The 21,861-nt window shown below is 48.9% G+C and overlaps 1 pseudogene; it reads left to right on the plus strand.

Annotated features, from left to right (window-relative positions):
- The first annotated feature begins 880 nt into the window (after positions 1-880).
- LOC117417698 (zinc finger SWIM domain-containing protein 8-like) lies at positions 881-21,541 on the plus strand (annotated as a pseudogene).
- The last annotated feature ends 320 nt before the right edge of the window (positions 21,542-21,861 follow it).

Below are 21,861 nucleotides of genomic sequence, written 5' to 3' on the forward strand. Positions count from 1 at the left end.
AGGTATTATTGAGATGATTAAAGTATAGAGTATTTAAACCACCAATTTGGGGATTAGAAATAATAACAGATTTTTTAATTGTATGGGGTTTGTTCTTCCAAATAAATTTAATAATACATAATTAATATTTGTATTTTTTTTTTTTAGTGCAGGGGATACCAGTCTAGAGATGCCTTCAACTTTAAAGATCTACCAAAAACAGGTAAATATCTCTCTGTAACCAGAGATTCAAAATTGATTTTTTTTTTGTATTTTAGGAAATAAATTATTTTTTTCTCTTTCAATGCTATTCTTAGAAATCAAAATTCCAAGGTAGGTCTCTGTAACAGAGTTTTTAACTGAACTGTTTTCTACACTTGTGACAGGTGAATCATGAACAAATAAAACCTCACATTTAGCTCAATTTAAGCCTAACACAGAGGCATAAGAAAAAAAAGACTATTATGATCAATAGATAAACAGATAAACTTTTGTTTAAAATTCAGTCTTTCGAGAGCAAAAAAATAACGAATTTTTCTCACCATTTTCCAACCATTTAGCACGTGAACAAACGAAAACGCCATTAGTTAGTTCAATAAAAATAATTATATAGTGTTAATTGTAGATTTTTCAATTCTAATCCTCATCCGACAATAAACCTTTACTGATCAAATAGGATAATTTATCATTTAAAGAAACAATACTTCTTCTTGTTTCCTGTTGTTTAATTTTACTAAATTCCACAGCCATTTTTCTGAATTAAAATTTGAAAAGCTCCATATAATAATGTCTGATTTATTTAAATCCTCATATAGTGTATTATTAAGTTTTCTAAAGCCTGTCATTCAAACTGCCGTCCCTAAACCGGTGACGTCATCCTCTACATGCGTGCTCGTGTCAGTTTACATCATAGCAACAGCGATCAAGGGGAGTTGGGGTCGTGAGGGATTTAAAAAAAAAAAAAATAGAAACCGAGCAACCTCGGTGGAAATATCCGAAGTGTCTTTGAAAATACCAAACTGTAAAACACGTTTCTGTTGTATAAAGAGGCCGCTGGTCTTAATCACGCTCCACAATTATACAAAACAAGAGTTAGTTTGAGTGTGAGTGAGTGTGAGGCGGAAGTTGGGATCAGCTGATCGTGGAGCGCTGGTTGAAGCTGTGTGGGTCTGAGACGTGAGAGAGCCATCTTCATTAGCGGAGAAAGAGCTGGGGGCGACCGGGAAGAAACGGCAAAAAACGGGGGGTCCCGGGAATATACAGGAGACCGAGACACGCAGCCTTTTTAGCAACGAAGCAGACAGGGCTTTTGAACACGGCGTCCGGAGGGCCAGCGAAACCGGCAACCGGGGCCGACGAGTGAGCTCTCACCGACCGTCTGAGGCTTCAAAATACAACCAGAGTAGCTGTTTTGTTTTGTTTTACAAAGAAAGAAAGAAAGAAAGAAAGAAAGAAAGAAAGAAAGACGACTGTGCCGGATACTCTCCCCCCCCCCCCAAAAAAAAAAAAACATAAGGAATACAAGTTATTAGTATTATTGCAATTATATTTGGATAATACAAATATAAATCAGCGGTTGCATTCATTTCAGATATTATTATTATTATTATTATTCTTATTATTATTATTAACAAGCGTACAGTAAGAGCGCCTCTGAAGAGACTGACGGTGTTTTCCTGTGCTGTGTCACCGGCATCGCCGTGTGTGTGGGTTTTGTTTTTATACAAAACAGCGAAAAAGAGATCCAAAATATATAAACGTGACCCTAACCATTTCTTCAGACAACACACAGAATAATAAGAAGAGGTTTGACGGATTAGGGGTTGCTGGTGGATGTGTTGTGTTGCATTGAAGAAAATGTAATCGGAGAGGATTAAAGCGATACTATTGACACACGGAGAACGGGGGGGTTATTTTCGAGTTGGCAATGTGTTTCACCCCGAGGGTTTACTAAAAACGGGAGCGCATTTTCAGGAATAAAACCCAACACAAGCACGGAACTGCAACAACAACACTGCCGAAGACAAGTGAGAACTTTTCAACGGAACCACGATCGAGGCGGACTTGGCACCAGTACTACAGTAGGCTACAGCGGTCATTGTGTGTGTCTCTGAATGATTAGACTTACGTAGTTCATATATATATATAGATATAGATAGATAGATAGATCTATAGATATATAACGAGTTTGAAAGAGATCTGAAATGATTAGTTTGGTATAACGCTTTTTTTTTTTTTTTTTTTTTTTGGTAATGAAACTAAATTGACTAAATGAACGACTTGTTAAACTAGTCTAAACTGAAACCTCTTACTATATGTCACGAGCACACCCACAACCCCCCGGCTCTTGTGTTATTCGTCACGTCGTGGTTTTTTTTCTATTAAAAAGAAAATCATTTAGCTTGGTGTCTTTATTTGTTTACTTCCAGACGCGGTGTATTCCAGAGTGACACTCGCCGAGACACAAATTGACTACAATAATAATACGTTTTCTTTTCACAGTTCGTGTTAAAAGAAAATATATCTATTTTCTGTTTCTGCATATTCGTAATATATCTCTTTTTTTAATATATAGTTCGAGTATTGAGTTGCACAACGATTATTTCTGTTTCTCGAAGTAAGTCAGTACATGTAAATATAGTATTAGCAACTTGTAGGAATAAAGATCCCATTTAATTCACCGCTGCGGTGTTATTGCCGCGGCTGGCTCCGTCTTTTTCTGAGTTGAGTCCGTGTCTAAGAAAAGTGTTGGAAGTGAACAAAAAAAAATAATACATGGCACCCATATGAATACAAACACGAACGAGGAGTGTTACGATTGAAGTCTGAAGCTGCACCGTTGCTATAACTTCAATTTGTTCAACTAAAGGAAGGAAACACCTTGATCGGAATCAGCAGTAGTGTGTTGCTGCGAGCGAGGAAAGCCTGTTGGTTGTTTTCTTGTCTTTCGTCTTGCTTGGAGAGCCGAGTCTTGGTGTGTGCAGCGCCGTCGCTGCGTGTCACTTGTTCTCGGTGAGCCCCGCCGCTGTGATGGAACTCATGTTCGCGGAGTGGGAGGACGGGGAGAGGTTTTCCTTTGAAGACTCGGACCGGTTCGAGGAGGACTCGTTGTGCTCTTTCATCTCCGAGGCGGAGAGCCTGTGTCAGAACTGGCGAGGATGGAGAAAGCAGTCGGCAGGACCCAACTCTCCCACTGTCAAAATAAAAGGTAAGAAAACAAACTGTATTGGTGTATCTGTAGCTCTGCCTGTTTTTGGTATTTGTTCAATAAATGACAGGCTCCACTCACTAGACCACACTGCCTCCCTCCCTCTCAGCTCTAACCTCTAGAACAGGCTGCCTCCTTCCCTCCCAGCCCCTCAGCTTTAGCCACTAGGCCACCCTCCCAACCCCTTAGCTCTAAACAGTAGACCACACTGCCTCCCTCACTCCCAGTCTCTTCCCAGCTCTAACCACTGGAACACGCTGCCTCCCTCCTAGTTGCTTAGCTCTAACCACTAGGCCACACTGCCTCCCTCCTTCCCAGTCCCTCAGCTCTAACCATTAGACCACACTGCCTGAGTTTTAAACAATTTTTCCAGTGTGAAATGTTTGCAATTTTTCCAAAACGTTTCACATTGTCAGAGATATGCATGTGTAAAGGCCACTACACACTAGACCGACCCGATAAGACACCGACACGATTTTGTAGTGTTTGAAAACCCGCCGACAAGCAAAATCCATCGGTATCCTGTCAGTGTCGGTTTGAGCCTCACACAAAACCGACACGACAGAATCGTGTTGGTGTCTTATCGGGTCGGTCTAGTGTGCGGTGGCCTTGATAGTATTGTTAAAGCAGGATGTGTGCAGTGGAAGGTTATCAATTTAATATTTCCAATAAGCACATTAATGTCGCCATGCATCAAAAAACAGTAACAGCATGCGATTAGAGGGCTTCCCATAATAGCTTTTCTGACTAGGAAATGAACTGGAATGGAATCCCCTCTAGTTTGCACCCCTTCACTGTGTTCTCCACACAGCCCCCCTTACCCCCACGATGCTAGCTGTGCAGTGAGGCCCCAGCTCTGCTTGTATCGGCTTACAGGGATGGAAATAAGACTGCATTCACCCATTGCAGGTTTTACTACGAGCTTGATTAGCACCAGTGTATAGGTAACAAGCTCAGATGTGTCTTATTAAACTCCTAGTAAAACCAGGAACGGATCACACTGCTATGCAATGGGAGTCTTATTTCCATCCCTGATTCATGGTGTTGGGGCTGCATGTGTGTCGTGTTGCTCAGTTGTACTCACTACGGTTTAGTGGAAAGTGTTTTGCAAAGGTTGACGCAGCTGTTGCCAGCAGCGTTACTGAGTGATTCGTAGAAATCCACACTGATTCTGTGAATTTCAACTGAGGCAGCCCCCAGAGTCCAGCCTGCTCCAATCACAGGGAGGAACAAGCCAAAATGTGTGTGTGTGTCTTTGTTAGAGTCTCTGTGCGTGTATGTATGTGTGTGTGTGTGTGTCTCTATGTAAGAGTCTCTGTGTGTGTCTGGGTTGGTGTGTGTGTGTGATTCTGTGTGTGTGTGTGACTCTATTTGTAAGATTCTGTTTGTGTGTGTCTGGGTGTTTTTGTGTGTGTGTGTCTCTATGTAAGTGTCTCTGTGTGTCTGGGTGGGTGGGTGTGACTAAAATTCTGTGTGTGTGTGTATCTCTTTGTGCAAGTGTGTCTAAGTCTCTTGTGCTTGTGGTTGTTTCCTCACTGCAGTTTGTTTGTGTTTTATATTTCTAATGATCAGTGTTCCTGGGCTCTTCCTTCTGGGTTCTCAAAGTGTCTGGAGTTAGGCCAGGGCCAAAGCAAAAGCATCACTCTAGTTAGTAACGCTCCTCAAGCAGTGTGCAGCGTCTCTCTGAACGTGCTGTTACAGATTTAGGATTTTTGCTGTTCTCTCGGTATTAACTCCTTCTCTCCCTCTCTCTTCCTCCCCTCTCAGATGGTCAGGTGATCCCTCTGGTGGAGCTCTCTGCTAAGCAGGTTGCGTTCCACATCCCCTTCGAGGTGGTGGAGAAGGTGTACCCCCCTGTCCCAGAGCAGCTGCAGCTCAGGATAGCCTACTGGAGCTTCCCGGAGAACGAGGAGGACATCAGGTACAGACTAGAGACTGCACACTGAGACATGCAAGCGCTCTGAGAGACGCACACTCTCACAGAGCTGAGGGTAGCCTACTGTGTTTGTGTGAGTGTCTCTTTCTCTCTTTCAGTTCACACTAACTCCTCTCCCTCCCTTTCTCTCTGCAGGCTGTATTCGTGTCTCGCTAATGGCAGTGCTGATGAGTTCCAGCGGGGGGAGCAGCTCTACAGGATGAGGGCTGTGAAGGACCCGCTGCAGATTGGTAAGAGCCTCCGAGCACCCCACCCCTACACACTCACACACTGTGAAGGACCCGCTGCAGATCGGTAAGAGCCTCCGAGCACCCCACCCCTACACACTCACACACTGTGAAGGACCCGCTGCAGATTGGTAAGAGCCTCCGAGCACCCCACCCCTACACACTCACACACTGTGAAGGACCCGCTGCAGATTGGTAAGAGCCTCCGAGCACCCCACCCCTACACACTCACACACTAACACACTGTGAAGGACCCTCGCACCCTCCTGTCCAGTCTCTTGTGCCAAACTCCAGGGATCTGAATCATTTATTTTTCAGCAGGATGGCGCACACTTCACTCAATTAAGTGGAGGTTAGGTGGTGTCTTTGAAATGGAAGCGTGTGAGCAGTTTTTTTCCTGGCACAGTCGTGTACTGCACAATCTCTATGCACGTTGTGAGTCCTGGTTGCTTTAACCCTGCCCCCCCTCTCCCCCCAGGTTTCCACCTCAGTGCCACAGTGGTCTCTCCCCAGGTGGTTCAGGCGAAGGGTGCGTACAACGTGGCCGTGATGTTTGACCGCTGCCGCATTTCTTCCTGCAGCTGCACCTGTGGAGCCGGAGCCAAGTGGTGCGCCCACGTGGTAGCGCTGTGCCTCTTCAGGATTCACAACGTGAGTGTCACATACAATCTACTGTACAATATGCACAGCGCGATTACGATATACATCTTATACAATCTGCACATTTCGAGTGTGATGTGCCTGTGCGTCTGTGTGTGTGTGTGTTTGTGTGTCTGTGGTTTCCTTGCTCCTGTCCAGATTTAGGCTGCCCTTTGGTGCTGGTGCAGTGGGTGTGCAGTGGGTGTGCAGTGTGGTTTTAACAGGGAGTGGTATCTGAGTGATGATCTTCTCTGAAGCGCTCTGGGGAAATCCCTGGGGCTGCTGCTGCAGATTGTACCAGCATTAACTCCCACTGCAAGCCCTCCCAACACCATCTGTACAGAGACACACTCCTCTAACCAAAAGAGACGCGAATCGACGTGGGTGCAAATTGAAGAACTTGTTCTAAATGCACATCTAAATTTATATCTATCTCTCTATGTATGTACATACATATAGAAATACATTCATGCATATATATATATGACATGCTCAAATTTGTTGGTACCCTTACAGCTCATTGAAATAATGCTTCATTCCTCCTGAAAAGTGATGAAATTAAAAGCTATTTTATCATGTATACTTGCATGCCTTTGGAATGTCATAGAATAAAGCAAAGAAGCTGTGAAAAGAGATGAATTATTGCTTATTCTACAAAGATATTCTAAGATGGCCTGGACACATTTGTTGGTACCCCTTTGAAAAGATAATAAATAATTGGATTATAGTGATATTTCAAACTAATTAGTTTCTTTAATTAGTATCACACATGTCTCCAATCTTGTAATCAGTCATTCAGCCTATTTAAATGGAGAAAAGTAGTCACTGTGCTGTTTGGTATCATTGTGTGCACCACACTGAACATGGACCAGAGAAAGCAAAGGAGAGAGTTGTCTGAGGAGATCAGAAAGAAAATAATAGACAAGCATGGTAAAGGTAAAGGCTACAAGACCATCTCCAAGCAGCTTGATGTTCCTGTGACAACAGTTGCACATATTATTATGAAGTTTAAGGTCCATGGAACTGTAACCAACCTCCCTGGGCGCGGCCGCAAGAGGAAAATCGACCCCAGATTGAACAGAAGTATAGTCCGAATGGTAGAAAAAGAACCAAGGATAACTGCCAAAGAGATACAAGCTGAACTCCAAGGTGCATATTGCATATTGACAAGCCACAATCCTTCTGGGAGAATGTCCTTTGGACAGATGAGTCAAAACTGGAGCTTTTTGGCAAGTCACATCAGCTCTATGTTCACAGACGAAAAAATGAAGCTTTCAAAGAAAAGAACACCATACCTACAGTGAAACATGGAGGAGGCTCGGTTATGTTTTGGGGCTGCTTTGCTGCGCCTGGCACAGGGTGCCTTGAATCTGTGCAGGGCACAATGAAATCTCAAGACTATCAAGGCATTCTGGAGCGAAACATACTGCCCAGTGTCAGAAAGCTCTGTCTCAGTCGCAGGTCATGGGTCCTTCAACAGGATAATGACCCACAACGCACCGCTAAAAGCACCCAAGAATGGATAAGAACAAAACATTGGACTATTCTGAAGTGGCCTTCTATGAGTCCTGATCTGAATCCTATCGAACATCTATGGAAAGAGCTGAAACTTGCAGTCTGGAGAAGACACCCATCAAACCTGAGACAGCTGGAGCAGTTTGCTCAGGAAGAGTGGGCCAAACTACCTGTTAACAGGTGCAGAAGTCTCATTGAGAGCTACAGAAAACGTTTGATTGCAGTGATTGCCTCTAAAGGTTGTGCAACAAAATATTAGGTTAGCGGTCCCATCATTTTTGTCCATGCCATTTTCATTTGTTTTATTATGTTGAATAAAAAATCAAAAGCAAAGTCTGATTTCTATTAAATATGGAATAAACAATGGTGGATGCCAATTACTTTTGTCAGTTTCAAGTTATTTCAGAGAAAATTGTGCATTCTTTGTTTTTTGTGGAGGGGTACCAACAAATGTGAGCATGTCTGTATACTGTATCTATTAATTATTTATACTGGTTTGCAGAAGTATTCACCCCCTACCAATAATGTCACATTTTGTTGAATTACAAATAATGTATGCACAGTTTTTCAAACTTTCTTTATTCAAAGCTATAGTGGTGAAACTGAACACTGTTATATGAGGAGGAGGTTAAATGTCAGCAAAACTTGCAAAGAAAATGTACAAAATGAAATTTTCTGGTTGCATAAGTATTCAGCCCCTTAAGCCAGTACTTAGTAGAAGCACATTTTGCAGCAATTACTGCTATGAGTCTGTTTGGATAGGTCTCTACTAGCTTTGCACAGTAGGATGGTGAAATCTTTTCCCATTCTTCACGGAAAAATTGCTCCAGTTCTGATAAGTTGGTTGGGGATTGTCGATGGACTGCAAGTCTCGCTATAAATGTTCCATTGGATTCAAGTCAGGACTTTGACTGGGTCACTCAAGAACATTAATTCTCTTCTTGTTCAACCACTCAAGTGTGGCTTTGGCTTAGGCTTTGTGCTTTGGGTCATTGTCCCAAAGGGTCATTGCTGAAATGTGAATTTCCTCCCCAGTTTCAGAGTCTTGGCTGACTCAAACAGGTTTTCCTCAAGGATTCGCCTGTACTTTGCACCATCCATTCTCTCCTCTATCCTCACAAGCTTCCCAGTCCCTGCTGAAGAGAAGCATCCCCATTACATGATGCTGCCACCACCATGCTTGACAGTTGAGATGGTGTTGACTGGGTGATGTGCAGTGTTGGGCTTGCGCCAGTCGTAACGCTTGGAATTTAGACCAAAAAATTCAATTTTTGTCTCGTCTGACAACAAAACCTTTTTCCACATGTCTGCAGTATCATCTACATGCTTTTTCGCAAACTCCATACGTGCTTTTCATACAGGCCAGCTTTGTGTAGGGACCGGCTTATTGTTGATGGACTTCACTGTGCTGAGAGAGATAATCTGTGCCTTTGAAATGTTCTTGTACCCTTCTCCTGCTCTGTGTCTCTCTACCACTGTATCCCTGACTTGTTTTGAAAGCTCCTTGGTCTTCATGGTTGCTTTGTTGGATCACTATGTGAGTTGCAGCTTGAAAGTCTTTATATACCTGAGGGAAATGATCTACAAGATAAACCACTTCGAGTACACACAGGCTGAAACCATTTCACTAATTTTGTGACCTTTCAGACAAATCATTTGCACTGATTTAGGACTGCAGTAGCAAAGGGGTTTAATATTTATGCAAGTGAGATTAATCTGTTTTCTCTGCAAATCTTACTTATTTATATTCTATATGCATTTTTTAACTTTATCAATGTGGAGTAATTTGTGTAGATTCTACATGTAAAGTCTAATTTGAAAGCGTCGTGGAGTACGCTCAGGTGCCAACAAAATGTGAAAACTTTGCAGGGGGGTGAATACTTCTGCAAACCACTGTATTTATTTTTCTCTCCTCCCCAGGCCTCGGCAGTGTGTCTGCGCGCCCCGGTCTCTGAGTCTCTGTCCCGGCTGCACAGAGACCAGCTCCAGAAGTTTGCTCAGTACCTTATCAGTGAGCTGCCACAGCAGGTGAGAGCCTGAATTTCAGTTTCGTACCCCTGTATCCTTCCACAGCCTGTTTCTACGAGATGGTAGCTGGCTGTCTTGCAGGACTAATCTTGCGCCCTGTCTGTCTCCTGTCTTGTTTTCAGATCCTGCCCACGGCCCAGCGTCTCTTGGACGAACTGCTCTCCTCTCAGTCCACTGCCATCAACACTGTATGCGGAGCGCCTGGTGAGAGGGAGGGGAGGATTAGGGTGGGAGAAGGGAGAAGGGAGAAGGGATAGGGATAGAACAGCACAGCGGCTCCTGATGAGCTGTTTCTGTCAGTCCACTGCCATCAGCACTGTATGCTGAGCCCCAGGAATAGAGGGGTGAGGGATAGCTCATCCCAGCATCTAGCTGAACCCAAGGAGGGAGCAAGACCGAGAGGGAGGGACATGCAGCTCAGCTCTGATCATCTTTTGATTGAAGTTATGTTTACCAAGCTAAACCTGTCTGTCTGTCTGTCTCTCTCTGTCCCCCAGACCCCACGGCCGGCCCCTCGGCCTCTGATCAGAGCACCTGGTACCTTGACGAGTCGACGCTGAGCGACAACATCAAGAAGACTCTGCACAAGTTCTGCGGGCCCTCGCCGGTGGTGTTCAGGTGAGCTGGGAGAACTGGGTGTAAGGGGTAGAGAGAATGGGGAAGGAGGGGAAATAGACCAATTGACTAGGATGGTGAATTTTGGTGTACCTCTCGCCTCTCACGCTCCCTCTCTCACTCTGCAGTGATGTGAACTCCATGTACCTCTCCTCCACTGAGCCCCCTGCTGCTGCAGAGTGGGCTTGCCTTCTGAGGCCTCTGAGGGGCCGCGAGCCGGAGGGGATCTGGAACCTGCTCTCCATTGTCAGGGAGATGTTCAAGAGGAGAGACAGCAACGCCGCGCCACTGCTGGAGATACTGACTGAGCAGTGCCTCACCTATGAGCAGGTAACTAATACACCTGAGCAGGTAAACCTGATGCACTCCTCTACAAGCAGGAACACCAGACACACCTGAGGCGATCACATAATTACCTGAGCAGGTGAACCTGACACACTCACCTGAGCAGTGCTTCACCTGAGCAGATAAACCAGACACACACACACACCAGGTAACTAACTCCCCTGAGCAGTGTCTCTCCACGTCTGTTTAGGGTGAACAGTCTAGGATTAACCTCCTTCTCTCTCTTCTCTATCTCTCTCTCCCTGTCTCTTGTAGATAATCGGCTGGTGGTACAGTGTGCGCACCTCCGCCTCTCACAGCAGTGCCAGCGGGCACACTGGGCGCAGTAACGGCCAGTCTGAGGTGGCGGCTCACGCCTGCGCCAGCATGTGTGACGAGATGGTGGTGCTCTGGAGACTGGCGGTGCTGGACCCCACCATGAGCCCACAGAGGTAACACTACTCTCCCCCCAGCCCCCCAATTGCTCCCCATTGGCAGATAATGTAGTTGAGTTCTTACTACTTGCCTGTTAGCAGAAACAGCAGTAGAGAATCGTACCGAACACTCACAGTAGGAAGTTAAACAAGCAAGAAATTTAATCTCAGGAAATGTAAATGGTGTAAAGTAGTCCTTTTCATGTAAATCCCAGCAGTAACCATCTTTTTGTTTCTCACCCTACCTCCCTTTTTCCCCTCTCTTGTCCTCCCTGTCCTTTCACCCATCCATCTCTCGTTCTTCTCTCGCTCTCCCCAGGCGAGGGGAGCTGTGCGCTCAGCTCAAGCAGTGGCACCTCAAGGTGATTGAGATCGTGAAGCGGGGGCAGCACCGCAAGTCCTTGGATAAGCTGTTCCAGGGTTTCAAGCCGGCGGTGGAGTCCTGCTTCTTCAGCTGGGAGAGCGCCTACCCCCTGCCCGGCATCACCTACTGCAGCGCGGACAAGAAGAGTCTGGCCTTCTGCTGGGCTAGGACAGTGCAGCAGCAAAGGGCAGGCAGGGCAGGGGCAGGGGCAGGGGAACCCCCGGAGCCAGGAGCTGGCAGGGCAAATGGGCAGGAGGGCGCAGCAGAGCACAGGAGCAGCAGGGGCAACTCACACCTGGAGATGGCAGTGCGCCCCAAAGAGACGGGAAAGCGTAAAGGGGTCTCCAGCGGGGGAGGGCTAGTGCTGGGGGGTCGGCTGGGGGGAGGGGGTGGGGGGGTCTCGTTGGCTCTGGAGGACGGTGGTGGCAGTAAGGGGGTGTACAAAGTTGGAGTCGGAGGGTCTGCTGCTGCTTCTGCTCTGGGGGACAAAGTGAAGCTGCTTCAGGCAGGTAAGGCAGGTGGAGCTGGGAGTGTCAAGCATGGGTCCAGCAAGCGCAGGACCAGCAGCGAGGACAGCTCTCTGGAACCAGACCTAGCTGAGCTCAGCATGGATGACGGGTCGAGCCTGGCGCTGGGGGCCGAAGCCAGCAACACCTTCGACCTGCTGCCCCCCCCAGCATCAACCACCCACTCCCCACCCACCCTGCACAGAGACGCACTGTGCAAGTACAGCCCTGGGAAAGGGAGCACCATGGGATACTACCCCAGCAAGAGCTCGTCCGCAGGCACAGAGAGCAGGGGAGGGGAGGTGGAGGTGGAGGCTGAGATTGAGGAGCTGGAAGAGGGGGAGGACCCTGCCGTGGAGCCTGCCTCTTCCTGGGAGAGGGAGACGGAGAGTGGGGAGGCAGAGCCCATCTCTGCCCAGGCCCCGGAGCCTCCAAGGGAGGATGATTACCAGGCATACTACCTGAGCGCTGCTTCTGAGGAGGGAGGGGGTGGCCAGCACTGCGCCAACGGAGAGGAGGAACCAGACGTCTTCTCTGGGATCAAGCCGCTGGAGCAGGAGGGGCGCATAGAGGTGAGACACACACACACACACACACACACACACACACACAGCTACGGCAGCCCTGGAGTGCTGGAGCTCACTTCAGGATTGTGGTTTCAGAATATGACTTTTTTTTTTAATTTGTTCTCTTTCTACTCTGTTGTGGAAAGTTTCTAGTGAATCCTCTCTCTCCCCAGGTGCTGTTTGCGTGTGCAGAGGCCCTTTATGCTCATGGCTACAGTAACGAGGCGTGTCGTCTGGCTGTGGAGCTGGCTGAGGATCTTCTATCCAACCCTCCTGACCTGAAGGTGGAGCAACCACAGACCAAGGTACTGTCAGAGCCGGGGCACAGAGACAGGGCACCCCAGACCAAGGCACTGTCAGAGCAGGGGCACAGAGACCGGGCACCCCAGATCAAGGTACTGTCAGAGCAGGGGCACAGAGACAGGGCACCCCAGACCAAGGTACTGTCAGAGCAGGGGCACAGAGACAGGGCACCCCAGACCAAGACAGAGACCGGGCACCCCAGACCAAGGTACTGTCAGAGCCGGGGCACAGAGACCGGGCACCCCAGATCAAGGTACTGTCAGAGCAGGGGCACAGAGACAGGGCATCCCAGACCAAGGTACTGTCAGAGCAGGGGCACAGAGACAGGGCACCCCAAACCAAGGTACTGTCCAGCAGCTATGCAGGGTCAGGGCTGTTCTCAGAAAGTCATATTTGGCTTTTAGCTTTCCAACTTAATTGCCATCCTTGTCTCTCCAGGGTAAAAAGAGCAAGGTGTCGACGAGCCGGCAGACCCTGGTTGCCACGGGCACTTTGTGCAAGACTGCCTTCCTGCTGACTGTGCTGAGCGAGCGCCCCGAGCTGCACAACCTGGCCTTCAACACTGGCATGTTCGCCCTGGAGCTACAGAGACCCCCTGCCTCCACCAAGGCACTCGAGGTAACGGCAGGGAGGCACTGGCTCTACTGAGGCAATGGGGCAAATAGGCACTTGAGGTAATGAATGGGCATAACTTTGGTACAGCGCAGGGATGGTTGCTGTAGCTGGGGCCAAAGGATTATTATATTAAAACCAATCACCTGTTACTGAAAAAGTGAATTACGGCTATGAATGCGGCGCTGCCTCCACTGTGTGTGTTGTCTGTCTCTCTCTGTGTTGGTAGTGTGTATCAGTGACCCTGCTGTGTCCCGCCCCCCCCCCCCCCAGGTGAAGCTGGCGTATCAGGAGTCGGAGGTGGTGGCCCTGCTGAAGAAGCTGCCTCTGGGCCTGGTGGAGATGAGTTCTATCCGGGAGCGAGCCGAGCAGCTCCGTGACGGGAACTTCTGCGATTACCGACCCGTCCTGCCTCTCATGCTGGCCAGCTTCATCTTCGATGTGCTCTGCACCCCGGGTCAGTACCTGCAGTATGGTCCGGGTCAGAATTCTACACTGTTTCCACACAGTCATGGTCAGTACCACACAGAGTATGCTAGCTATATATTCAATGTGCTCTGCACCCCTGGTCAGAACCACACACAAAGTGGATCAGTAACCGGTCGGTAGACTCGGTAACACTCAGAATCTGCAGCACTGATACTGCAGTCTGTACCAGGTGGTATTGGACATGCTCTGAGGCAGGATCAGCAACAAGCACCCAGGCCAGGAGCACATCATCAGTGTCTCTCTAAAGGAATCTGAAACCACAGTCCAGAACCAGCTTGTGTTGTCAATGAACCCTGTGTTTTGAACTGTCCCTGATTCACCAGCTAAACTACCTGAACTTGTGTTGTGAGCCGGACTGTACCATGCAGTGGAAGTGTTGTCTCTGACTGTGTGTCGTCCCCTCCACCGTTTCTTCCACAGTGGTCTCCCCCACCGGCTCCCGTCCCCCGAGCCGAAACCGGAACAACGAGATGCCAGGAGATGAGGAGCTGGGGTTCGAGGCAGCCGTCGCAGCACTTGGTGAGAGAGTGAGTGTGTGTGTGAGTGTGTACAGTGTCTCATGGAGTGTGTGTGAGTATACAGTGCCTCTAGTGTGTGTGTGTGAGTATACAGTGCCTCTAGTGTGTGTGTGTGAGTATACAGTGCCTCTAGTGTGTGTGTGTGAGTATACAGTGTCTCTAGTGTGAGTGGTACAGTGTCTCAAGGTGTGTGTGAGTATACAGTGTTTAGTGTGTGTGAGTGGTACAGTGTCTCAAGGTGTGTGTGAGTGGTAGTGTCTCAAGGTGTGTGTGAGTATACAGTGTCTCAAGGTGTGTGTGAGTGGTACAGTGTCTCAAGGTGTGTGTGAGTGGTACAGTGTCTTAAGGTGTGTGTGTGAGTATACAGTGTCTCAAGGTGTGTGTGTGAGTGATACAGTGTCTCTTTTTTTTCTCTCTCTCTCTCTCTCTCTCTCAGGTATGAAGACGACGGTGAGCGAGGCGGAGCACCCCCTGCTGTGTGAGGGGACGCGCCGAGAGAAGGGGGACCTGGCCCTGGCGCTCATGATCACCTACAAGGACGACCAGGGCAAGCTCAAGAAGGTACGACACACAGACAGGCAGATAGACAGGCGTGCAGACAGACACAGCTAGTTATGATGCTGAATGGTCGAGGCTCCCTATTGCCCCGTAATGCCATTACACCAGCTCTTGTATTCTTGTTAAAATGTGGGACACAAATAGCACAGTCTCGTAGCAATGGCACTTTATAAAGGGGGAACATTATTGTTGTTGTTGTTGTTGTTGTTGTTGTTGTTAACAATAGTGTGTTGTGCTATTTTGTATATTTAAGAGATACAAGTTGTGTTCTCTTCTGCCTGTAGAGTCTAGATTGGTTAATAGTATCATTATTAAGAAGCAGTGTTGTGTCGTTCTTTTGTTCTCATAGATCCTGGACAAGCTGCTGGACCGGGAGAGCCAGACTCACAAGCCCCAGACTCTGAGCTCTTTCTACTCCAGCAAGCCGGCCGCCAGCAGCCAACGCTCCCCCTCCAAGCACGCGGCTCACACGGGGGACGTGGCCAAGCACACAGGACAGTCCATGGGAGGAGGGTCTGGAGCTGCGCAGGGCGTCGCCAGCGAGGGGGCAGCCAATCAGCAAGCAGGGCTGACCAGCACGGTGCAGGGGCCTGCCGGAGAGAACTACAGCAGCAGAGAGCAGCAGGGTGAGAGAGGGGGAGGGGGGAGAGTGAGTAATACAAAAGAAGAGAAATACAGTTTGACAACGATATCGGAACATTGCAAAAACTGGAGGGTACGTGAAGGATGACATGCAAAGGGAACATGTCTATTACAGAGATGCCTGTGATGCACTGTTTGGCCACCAGAGGGCTGCTCACTAATATTTATGTAGAATTGAAAATGGTGCAGAATTATGAATACTGTATATTTTGGAAGTTCAGTGTGAATTTAGGCGTGGCCAAATCTGGCACCAAAATTTTATTCCAGTCTTTTTATATTTTTGTTCTATTCGTTCCATAAATAGTTACACCTGAAGAACGTGAACCAATGACCACAATCACTGAAATGCAATAGAAACGACACAGAATCGTTAGGGACATTAGGGATGTGGGCTGGAATGGGATGTTGGTGCCAGATTTGCCTGTCCCTCGAAAATCATCTCCAACACAGAAAAACAGGTTTATTTATACACACAAAAGACACAGTGTGTAAGCAGAGGACAGTTACTGTCCTGTGTGTAATTGTTTGTTTGCCTCTCCCCAGATGGCGTGCCCCTCTCCTCCGCTGAGCTGCAGAGCGAGGCCCCCCCCTTCAAGTCTGAGGGCCGGGTCCCCAGCCGACTGGCCCTTGGGGCTCGAGGGGCATACAGTGGCCGCTGCTGGGGCTCCCCTGTTCGACAAAAGAAGAAGCACACCGGTAACGAACACCCCAAAACGCACACCAATACAAATAAAGGCTCACACAGACACACAAATAACCTGCACCCCATAACAGACACACGCACAGCACCCCAGGGATTTCTCAATGTTTCACTTGTAGTTTCTTCTAGCCTGGCTACAGATTCACTCTGACTCCTCTTTTCAGGCATGGCTAGTATCGACAGCAGCGCCCCCGAAACCACCTCCGACAGCTCCCCCACGCTCAGCCGACGCCCCTTGCGAGGCGGTTGGGCAGCGGCCTCCTGGGGGCGAGGCCAGGACAGTGACAGCATCAGCAGCTCCTCGTCCGATTCGCTGGGTTCCTCCTCCTCCAGCGGGTCACGCAGGGCAGGGGGCGGGGGCGGGGCCAGAGCCAAGAGTGCCGACAGCAGCAGGTGAGCGTGATGGAACAAGCAAACTGAAAACGGACCAGGATCTTTCCAGTAGTGTAGTTGAGAGTAAACGCAGATAAACTGAGTTTACCCACTTCTCATTTGATGAATAAAGTGATTTCTCATTTCTACTCTCCTGTGATAAACAAAGGCTGGCTATATCAAGGGTTAAAGCCAAGGCATGTTCCAATTTATTATATAAAGAGACTCTCTCTCTTGTCCCCCTGCTGCTGATGAAACTTCCTTTTTTTCATTGCATAGCAGTTTGATCCATTCCTGGTTTTACTATGAGTTTAATGAGAAACTCCTGAGCTTGTTACCTATACACTGGGGTGAATCAAGCTTGTAGTAAAACCTGGACTGGGTGAAACTGCTCTGTAATAGGGGTCTTATTTCCACACTTCACATTTTTTTACAGATATCTGGATAACTGCTTTTCAAATTGTCATGAAACTTGGTAACTCTCATTATTCTGTATATGCTGTTGGTATCCATCATGATTGTCACTTTTTCATCATAGATAGCTCACTGATAGCTCTGATTTTGAGCAGCCAGAAACTGCACGAGGAGACATATAGAACTCTCAAACTTATTAACTTAATATTTGAGGGTCTGGTTGGGACAAGTCCTTGGCTGGGAGCCTAACGAAGGTCTGTCTGGTTGTGCAGGTACAAGGGGCGTCGTCCGGAGTGCCACGTTCCGCACGTCCCTAACCAGCCCTCGGAGGCCGCAGCACACTTCTACTTTGAGCTGGCCAAGACGGTGCTGATCAAGGCCGGCGGCAACAGTTCCACCTCCATCTTCACACACCCCTCCGCCAGCGGGGGCCACCAGGGGCCACACCGCAACCTGCACCTGTGCGCCTTCGAGATCGGCCTGTACGCCCTGGGCCTGCACAACTTCGTCTCACCCAACTGGCTCTCCAGGACCTACTCCTCTCACGTCTCCTGGATCACTGGTGAGCGAGCCTGTGTGACGCTCTGTGTGTGTGTGTGTGTGTGTGTGTGTGTGTGAGCGCCTCTCTCATTTTCTCTCTCTGTCTCTCTCTCTCTCCCCGCCCCCCTAGGCCAGGCGATGGAGATCGGCAGCGCTGCTCTTAATATCTTGGTGGAGTGCTGGGACGGCCACCTCACCCCCCCTGAGGTAGCATCTCTAGCAGACCGGGCCTCGCGGGCCCGTGACCTCAACATGGTGCGGGCCGCGGCGGAGCTGGCTCTGAGCTGCCTGCCTCACGCACACGCACTGAACCCCAACGAGATCCAAAGGGCACTGGTGCAGTGCAAGGAGCAGGTAGGGACTGGGAAGTGGGGTGGCGAAGGGGGTGGAGGGTGGCTGTTTGCTAAGATAAGCTAGAGTTCCCTGATTTACATTTAGATATTACAAACAGCCCAGGTCTTTAAATAAAGTTCAAGATGATAATGGTGTATTAACCATGGCGTTTAACATTTTCTCTCTCCTCCCCTCTCCACTCTCTCAGGACAACGTGATGCTGGAGAAGGCGTGCATGGCGGTGGAGGAGGCTGCGAAGGGTGGAGGGGTGTACCCCGAGGTCCTCTTCGAAGTGGCTCACCAGTGGTACTGGCTGTATGAGCAGACCGTGGTGGGTGGGACAGGGACCCAGCGTGAGGGTTCGGGGGGCTGTGGGGCCAACGGGGGGGCCGGCAGGGGCCGCGGCGAGAGGCTGGAGCCTGGGCGTCTCCTGGAGGGAGGGGGGGGGGGCGGCGGTGACGGTGAGCACAGCGGCTGTGGTCCCCGTGATATCGGTGGGCTCCACGCTGTACCAGCAGCACACCATCGCAGGGTCTGCCATGGGGCACCCCCACACACAGGGGCTGCACCCCTACACCACCATCCAGACGCACCTGTCCTCCATCTGCACCCCGCAGTATCTGGGGCACCCCCTGCAGCACATCCCCCGGCCAGCTGTGTTCCCCATGTCAGGGGGAGCATACCCACAGGTAAGGAGAGTGAAGGACTCTGTGTTTCTGTCTGTCTCTGTTTACGTGTGTTGATAGCGGACTCGCATGGAAGTGTGGAGGCATGCTGTTTGAGTTTCTGTGTGTGTTGGTTGTGGGGGTTTGGTCTCTGTGCGTGTGTAAAATCAAATCTTCTAGATACAAACTCTATCACTGACTGTCTACAAGTGTACACGCTGGTGTGGTTGCAGTGTGAGCCTGCCTTGCTGCCTGGATCACTGTGTGTGTGTGAGAGTGACTGGCTCTGCGATGCTGTGTGGAGCACACTGCCCCTGCTGGTGTGGTTGCAGTGTGGGCAGCCTGGCTGCCCAGATCACTGTCTAACTGACTTCAGTGTGTTTGTGTCCCTTCCCAGGTAGTGCACCCGGCCTTCATGGGGGCCCAGTACCCCTTCTCCGTGGCGACGGGCCCCCACCCGCACCCCCCCATGGCAGCCACTACCGTCAGCTTCCCAGGTGTGCCTGTCCCGTCCATGACACAGATTGCTGTGCACCCCTACCACCCCGAAGCAGGGCTGCCCCTCGGTACCACCGTGGCAGGTCAGTGCAGAGAATGCAAAACCTGGGCTGGCTCTGCAACGGGAGTCATTATTATTATTATTATCATTATTATTATTATTATTATTATTATTATTATTATTATTATTAAGCTGACAGGATGAATGTAAAACCTGGATTGGCTCTCGCACTGCAGTTGTGGTGTTATTAATCTCTCCTGTGTTTGTTTGTCTCCAGTAGGTGGCATGCACGCAGGCTCCTCTCTGACTGGCCTTGCCCCCCAGCCGTCCCCCTTCCCCTCCGAGGAGGAGCAGCACAGCCAGCCAGTCAGCCAGCAGGGCCTGCACTACCTGCACTCTGCCTACAGAGTTGGTCAGCACACAGACTCCTTGCTCCTCGTACTCACTGCTTACTGCACGTTGTGTATTAGTGTGTCTGTGTGTGTTTGTATTACAGTGTCTGTGTGTGTTGTTCAGTTTTGATCACACTGTGTTGTGTGTGTATTGTGAGTGTGTACTGTGTTCAGTTTTGCTCACACTGTGTGTGTGTGTGTGTGTGTGTGTGTGTTCAGTTTTGATCACGTGTGTTTGTATTGTTCAGGTTTAATCACACGTGTGCGTTGTCTCCTGTCCTCACAGGGATGCTGGCTCTGGAGATGCTGGGGCGCAGGGCTCACAATGATCACCCCAACAACTTCTCCCGCAGCCCCCCCTACACTGAGGATGTCAAGTGGCTGCTGGGGCTGGCCGCGCGCCTGGGTAAGGGGCGAGAGAGAGAGAGAGAGAAGGGGGACGGGACGGGACGATAACACTGCCCTTGTATTACAGTATTTTGACACACTGACAGACATATTGCTTAGAGCTGAAGAATCACGAGCATGCATTAGCAGTTAAATAATACATTCATAATTGGGAGACGTGCTTATTAGTGTACCTAATATTTACTGTGTGTCTGTCTGTCTCTGCAGTATGAGAATGTATTCACTCTGTGTCTGTGTAGTATGGGAAGGTATTCACTCTCTCTGTCTCTGTGTCTTTGCAGGAGTGAACTATGTGTACCAGTTCTGCGTGGGGGCTGCGAAGGGCGTGCTCAGCCCCTTCGTGCTGCAGGAGATCATCATGGAGGCGCTGCAGCGGCTGAATCCTGCGCACGTCCACGCACACCTGCGCATGCCTGCCTTCCACCAGCTCGTGCAGCGCTGCCAGCAGGCATACCTGCAGGTGAGGGGGTTGTAGACACATACCCAGATACATGCTATAAACACACACACACACACATGCTATAGACATACACTGACACATGCTGTAGACACACACACACACTGACACGCTGTAGACACAGACCCAGACACATGCTATAGACACACACACACTACACATGAGCTATAGACACACAGGTGCAAGACTGCATACGTTAACAGTCCTATAGATACGCACACAGGCATACCTGCAGATGAGAGGGGCTATTCACCCTCTCCGTCCCTCTATCATCCTCTTTCTCTCTCTCTCTCTCTCTCCAGTATATCCATCACCGGCTGATCCACCTGACCCCGGCGGACTACGATGACTTTGTGAATATCATCCGCAGCGCGCGCAGTGCGTTCTGCCTCACCCCCGTCGGCATGATGCAGTTCAACGATGTGCTGCAGAACCTCAAGAGGGGCAAGCAGACCAAAGAGCTGTGGCAGCGCATCTCCCTCGAGATGGCAACCTTCGCCCCCTGAGCAGAGAGAGAGACCCAGAGACAACCTTACAAACATACTGAGACCCAGGAGCTGTGGCAAAGCATCTCCACCCACCCACCCTCCCCCCCGAGTAGAGAGACAGAGACAATACACACATGCACACTGAGACCCAGTGACAACTGTACACACTCACACACACTGAGACACAGACAGAGGGCAACACGTCTTCCCCTGAGCAGAGAGTGAAAGAAAGACTTAGACTGAGACCCGGTCCCACACATACCCTACACCCAGACACTGAGACACACAGAGAGAGAGATGGAGACCCAGGCACCCACTGAAACACAGACGGACACCTGAGATGGCAACCTTCTGAGACACACTGCCTCCTAGAACTCACGCCTACTTTCACTCTCTCTCTCTCTCTCTCTCTCTCTCTCTCTCTCTCACGAACAAACGAACACCCAGCCAGACACAAACATTGCCTCACTCTGTCACCCCAGTCAGAGAGGCTTTAGACACACAAGTCTCTCACAAGGACATACCTCCCCTCCTGCTCACTCCCTTAGTTTTGTTTATTTAACCTCTTTATGATGATGATGTTATTGATGACAGCTGATCTATACTGCAACATTCCTCTGCCTGGAGGTCTTTTATTTTGTCGTTGGTGTTAAGTTTTTTTTGTGTTTTTTTTTTTTTCTTTTTTTTTTCTGGTAACTGAAATAAAAATAATAAAATCTAAAAAAAAAAAAAAAAAAAAAAAAAAAAAAAACCAGAAGAGAAACCATTTGTTTAGGTTATAAAAAAAAGAGTATTAAAAGAATGATCTGAGTAAGGGTGCTGGTTCTTTTCTTTTTTATTTCTTGTAGGTGCAGCTCCAGTTTGTATTTAACCTTAAAGTAGTGGGGGATGTCTTTGAAATCTTAAAAGGAGGAAGGAGGGGGTGGAATGGGTTGCTGAATTATTGGGGTCCTTTAAGATCCCACTTGACAAAGTTTTAATTACCTTACCAATTACCTTTTAATTTCCACCAATCTTCTCCAAAACAGTTGTCATAGCCCCCTGCAGACCTTTCGGTAGCATTTTGGTCTAATGTATCAGACTGTGCACTAGTTATTGCTACACAGATATGCAACGTGGGTGTGTGAGTG

Source organism: Acipenser ruthenus, chromosome 13 (genome assembly GCF_902713425.1).
Source record: "Acipenser ruthenus chromosome 13, fAciRut3.2 maternal haplotype, whole genome shotgun sequence".
Classification (NCBI taxonomy): domain Eukaryota; kingdom Metazoa; phylum Chordata; class Actinopteri; order Acipenseriformes; family Acipenseridae; genus Acipenser; species Acipenser ruthenus.